The following is a 5,517-nucleotide window of genomic DNA, read 5'->3' on the forward strand; positions in this document are numbered from 1 at the left end:
CATGACTGTCTGTTTTTAATTGATTTTAGTTCATGTTTTGTAATTTTGCTACAAACTAATTTTTTGCTTTTTAAAACTGAAGAAGCCGGTCCTAAGGGGTCAATAACACAGCTGTTTATTGTGTACACGATATTAAAGACAAATCAAAAGGGACTAATTTCAACAGGTCAAAGGCAAGAAATCCATCTTGCATTTTGATATAGGGTCTGTTGGTTCAGATTTTCAAATTTGAGTTGATTCCATTCTTGAGGGCCCGTTTCCATTCACAATTTGCTTTAATTCACAGGTGTCAAACTGAAGGCCTCTGGGCCAGATCAGACCTCATTTTCAGTCACACCGTGATTGGCCGTTCCAGTTAAGACTGGCCATGAAAAAAACAGGAATGACATCAGTTTCTTTATACAGTATTTTTAATGTTTTAATTCAACTCAACATTAGTATTGCACAACACAAAAATAACTATGATGACGAGATAACAATAACTATTGTTATCTCGTCATCATAATAACTGTATTGTTATAATAACTGTATTGTTACCTCCCCCTAACTGTACATTAGGGGGCAGTGTCACTATAAAATCCTGTTGAGATGGAAAAAGGAAGGTTCTGTAAAAGTGACTGAGTCCTACGAATTCGCGTTGTGGTGTGAATAACCTGTTAAGAAAATACAGTGTTTGGCTACATTCTGACCTTGTTACTTTGCCTCCCGACACCACATACTTAAACCGGGTAGGGACGACTAAAGAGACCGACGAAAACCCACTTACAGCCTTGTTTAGTTCGTCCTTAGTCCATCTCGTCCACCGCCTCCAAAATAAGCGTCCGTACAGGACGGGCGTATGGACCTTGCCGTCCCATGGACGATATGCCCATCTCTGGTATTTGACAGACAAAATAATTTTACTCCACATTGGCAGCTCCACACTTCCGTACCATAGTGATGGTACGTAGAGCACTGAATCGGATGAAAGTGGAGCTATAGTATAGTACAGAAGTTATGCGATGCTTTTTAATTTTAAACTTTTCTTGCGTTTCCAAGGTCAGTTTTTTCCCACGTGAAAATTGCTCTTGAACTCCAGACGGAAACACCCAATAAACTCGAATTGGTCATTTTATTCCTGACTTATTTTCATTCACAAACACCTAAATTACAGTTCGTTTCACTTAAATTTCCACTTTACATTGTTAGATATTTTATTATCCACAAGTGTATTCATTAGGAAAAACATAAACAATACCACGTATGAGGATGTGTGAAGGGGGAGGAGAAACCAAGCAGGCGACCCTCCAGCCGCCGCTCCTCATCACCATTATCTTGCCCAGTCAGTGCGAGTGTGTGGCGGTCACGCGGACTGCGCTCGCTCGGTCCTTTATAACTTCTAAAGCTTATCACCAGCACGCAGCGACCTCGTTTTTCATGAAAATACCCATCATCCGTTGTCCATGGACCCCTGCGGGGAGCCTGTCGACCGACCTCCGAGGTAAGCATTTTAAGTGAGAATTGACGCTTGTCGGGCGGGGAGGAACAGCTGCTAGTTTAGCTTAGCTTAGGTACATGCTAACTCCGCTACGGCTCTCCGCAGCTGGAATCCGGAGGGGCGGTTGTGTTTTTGTTACCGCTTGTCTTTACTTGACTTAGTCCATTTTCCTCAAATAAACGTATACATTAAGCACGAATGCGAATGAGGAACTCCAAAACATGTTTTAGCGTGACGGCGTTTTTAAAACTCCATGAATTATGTTTAAAAAAAAGTGTCACGTGCATTATTTTTAGTATCGAAGTTAGAGGACGCTAGCCAAACTTTTGTTCAAATTTTTTATTTGTTTGTATGATGAACCGCCAAATATGTCCGGGGTTTTATTTGAACGTATGAAGTTTTCGAGAAAGAGTTTTTAAGTAGGAGTTGGTCAACCTTGGTGGTTTAAAAATGGTTGCTGGTTGTCTGTCTTATATTGTAAAGTCCTTATTTGCATTCAATGGCTTCTTCGGCACAACAAAAGATCCACAGGTCACAGAAATCGCCCACACACCAGGAAGTACAAAGAATGCCTCTTTTTTAATTATTAATTTTATATGGCAAGAGTGTCCATAAACTTTCATAGCTGAGGTCATACTTGTTCAAACTTTAAGTCAAGTCAAGTACAACTTTATTGTCAAATGCGCTGTATGTGCAAGATACAGCACAGATGGAATTTCTTCCCTGGCATCTGGGAGTAACGTGAATAAAATATTGACATTTGTCAATTTTACTTTGCCGCTTTCAAGTGATCTGTTGTGTCTGTTGCTTGATCCTGTATGACCGTAAAAAATGTCCAAATGTTTCTTCAAACATTGGTTTGTATTTTCTGTTTGTGCTTTGTGTTGTTGTGGTACCTCCCGGAGTCATCCGTCATCCCCATGGTTGTTGTTGCGTACTGCGCAAGCCACTGCAGTTTTGTGTTCTCGTGTGGTCTGTCTCATTGGATGGGACCCCTCCAGAGACCGTGGTGTACCAGCTGCGCTCATAATGAATCGGCCGGGCTCAGGATGGGTTGCCATGGCTGGGATGCCGGCACGCGTTTGTTCTGTCATCCTGCTTCAGCACCCCCAGCTCGTGTTTGCATGTCGCACGCACTTTGAATGTGAATTTGCCTTTTACTCTATTGCGTCTCGAAGGGTTTCCGCATTTGTCCAGTGTTCTCCTGCAATTCAAAGCGAGGGTGTGGGGGGTCTGTTGTGTAAGAAACTGTTTGCTCAACGCTCCTACGAGATTAGCATTTGCTTTAAAACACAAAACATCCATACTGAAAACAACTAAAATTCGAATGACACTGTAAGATTAACGGTCTAATCTGACGAGAAAAATGTGAATTTTATTCAAGATTAAATATAAAGTGAAAAACATAGTTTTGATATTTAAATCATTTAGTTTAAAAAGTCCTGCATTTTGGAAATAAGTCACTATTTTAGAAACTAAAGTTGTCATTTGAAAATGATTTTATATTTATATGTAATATATAATTTATTTTTGGGGGGGTTAGTGCATTTCAGAGGGAAAGGGGTGGATTTTGCTGCTTGATTCATATTCCACAAACACAGTATTAATTTAATCAGAATGGCGTGGTTAGACTAGTGGAGGCGCATAGAACATTTTCCTGTAAAGAAAATGTTGGGTTTGACCTCCCCTGAAAGGTCACATGGGCGTGTGGCAAACCAAGCTAACTTGTTTCCATCTGGAGCTTGGATGTGATTTATGTGTGCAGCTAATCTTTACCATCGGAATCTGTCGGGCGATCTCATTTATGGATAATCGTAATCTGCAGCGTAAAAACCCTGATCGGAACATCCTTATCATAATTTAAAATTCCTTTCAGGAAGAGTTGTATGTTTTCAAGATAAAAATTGTATATTCGAGACTTGAAGTTGTATATTTTAAAGATTAAAAGGGTGTTGCGAGAAGAGTTGTGTATTTAAAAAGTGGTCCCCAGAGTGAGTGCTGTGCGTTCTGCCAACCCTTTGAAGATGTGAATAGCGACGCTGACCCTTGAGCTCTTGTCCCTATACGAAGATCTATATTTAACCCGAGCGCCCCTCTCACGTCCACTCATGTGTGCAAGTATGCATGCGGACATCGATTTACGGCATAGAATTTTAATGACCCGTAGGCATGAAGAAAATGCTTGCTGGCAGCCATGTGTCGTGATTTAAGAGCGTGTCGTCCACAAGTAAGTCTGACACGAGAGGCGAGGGCGGAGTGTTTGTTGGAAGTCATGCCGGCGCTTTGTTTCGGTTTAGTAGAAATGAAAATGGGAGCAGGAAGGACAATGAAGCCAAAAGAACACGGTGTTACTACCTGGCTTCTCTACCACCTCGTCTGACTTCCAAAGTCTTCTGTTAAATGCTTGAGCACATTGTTTTTTTTCTTTTGGGATTACATTTTTGGGTAGTTGGATAAATACAAAGTTTTGAAATCATTGAATAATCATGCCTCATCTTCCATTATGACTGATACTGAAGGCATCATCCACCAAGTGACAAGCAGGATGGTCGAGGGTTGATCATCTGTAGCAATTGCGATTCGTCAGGCCTCTCCGGTCAACTGTGCTGTGCAGCCCCCCGTGTAAACAAACACAATCCGTTTGTTGGGCCGATGCACAATTGTCCATTGTGAGCCAGTAGAAATATTCTTCTGCAGGTTTAAAAAAAAAAAGTCTGACTTTAACAGTTTAGCCTAATGTAATAAAAATGACATTTGACACAAACTGCAGTTGGGGCCAAAAAAAAAAATGGAGGAGGTGAGCACTGAAACCATTTCACAGCTGGAGGCGTTGACCACAAAAGAAAGGAGGGTGGGGGTGGAATTGCATTCAAAAATGCTGCTGCTAACAATTTTCAAGAGGTCAGATGTCGGCATGTGATGGTGTCGGATCCTGATAACAGTTAGCAAAAATCTATTGGATAACTCGGTATTCAAAGCGCTTCATCGGGTACATAATTACACGAAAAAAGACATTAAACAATTGCATTTTTGTCCAAATCCAGAGTTAGTGGAATGGTAAAATAACTTTTTTCTCAGAGAATTATAAAAATTCTCCTTTTTGTGAAGTAGCAGAGTAGAAACCAACAACCTGATGTTAGCCGTTTATCTGCCTCGTTGGTGGCGAGTCTTGAGTATTTCTTTCACCAATTGCAGACGTGCTAACTCCTGTAGCTGGTTGCGCAGACATCTTCGTATCTGTAAACAGGGCTGAACGAATTCATCAAATGAAAATCGACGTCACACTGTAGTAGAATGCGATTTTGAAATCTCCCAAGGCTGCAATTTGGAGGGAAAATAAACACCGCTGCTTTATTTCGATCGCTCGGTAGGCTTTATTTGTAATGAATGTGTGCTCGCCATTAGATCTTTCAGTCCTATTTGCAACTGAAACGCACCGTCTTACTATTTGTGTGTGTGTGTTTTGTTTTACAGCTCGTGGCATTGAGTGACCCGGTACCTGTCCACCCAGTAGGACCGGTTGCCGATAGTCCAGTGCAGTCTGCCACTATGGAAGAATAGCGAAGGGAATCTCTCCTTCTTCACAGAAACCGTTGTACATGTGAAAAAAAACTAACGCACAGACAAATCCCACCCCCTTGCTGTCTCCTTTGCCAGTCAGGCGGCGAGGTGGGCAGCGGCCTTGTCATCCTGCTAAAAGCGTTGTGGCTGCATACGCTCGCCCCTTTTGTCATGGAGACTGCTGTTGTTGTTGTTACCGTAGAGTCTCTCAGGCAGCTGCACAGGGAAAAGCAGGAGGCGGTGTGAAGTTTGCAACAAAAAAAAAGGCAGGAAGACGTCCGCCGGACCTCTGCGGAAGGACATGAAATTCAGCAGGGGGGTGAAAAGCACACCATGCGGCACCAGCGTCGCCCCCTTTCGCCAGTCAGAGATTGGACCAAAAGCCAAGTTTTGAAATATTTGGAACAAACTTAATCTGTAGCGAGGAATGAATTGAGCAATGGAAGACTGATTTTTTTTTTTTCCTCCTCCCTCTTTGG

At 42.0% G+C, this 5,517-nt stretch overlaps 1 protein-coding gene across 1 annotated transcript in view; it reads left to right on the forward strand.

The window, feature by feature from the left end:
• The first annotated feature begins 1,290 nt into the window (after positions 1-1,290).
• LOC147204058 (beta-1,4-galactosyltransferase 3) overlaps positions 1,291-5,517 on the forward strand; it is a 12,295-nt gene continuing 8,068 nt past the window's right edge. Inside the window, exons 1-2 of the mRNA XM_086113411.1 lie at positions 1,291-1,480; positions 4,952-5,517. The exon at positions 4,952-5,517 is cut by the window's right edge and continues 499 nt beyond it. The gene's annotated coding sequence lies outside the window, so the exon portion shown is untranslated. The remainder of the gene's footprint in view (positions 1,481-4,951) is intronic.

This window comes from Hippocampus guttulatus, chromosome 6 (assembly GCF_054856545.1).
Source record: "Hippocampus guttulatus isolate MCC_2025c chromosome 6, RoL_Hgut_1.0, whole genome shotgun sequence".
NCBI classification, from domain to species: domain Eukaryota; kingdom Metazoa; phylum Chordata; class Actinopteri; order Syngnathiformes; family Syngnathidae; genus Hippocampus; species Hippocampus guttulatus.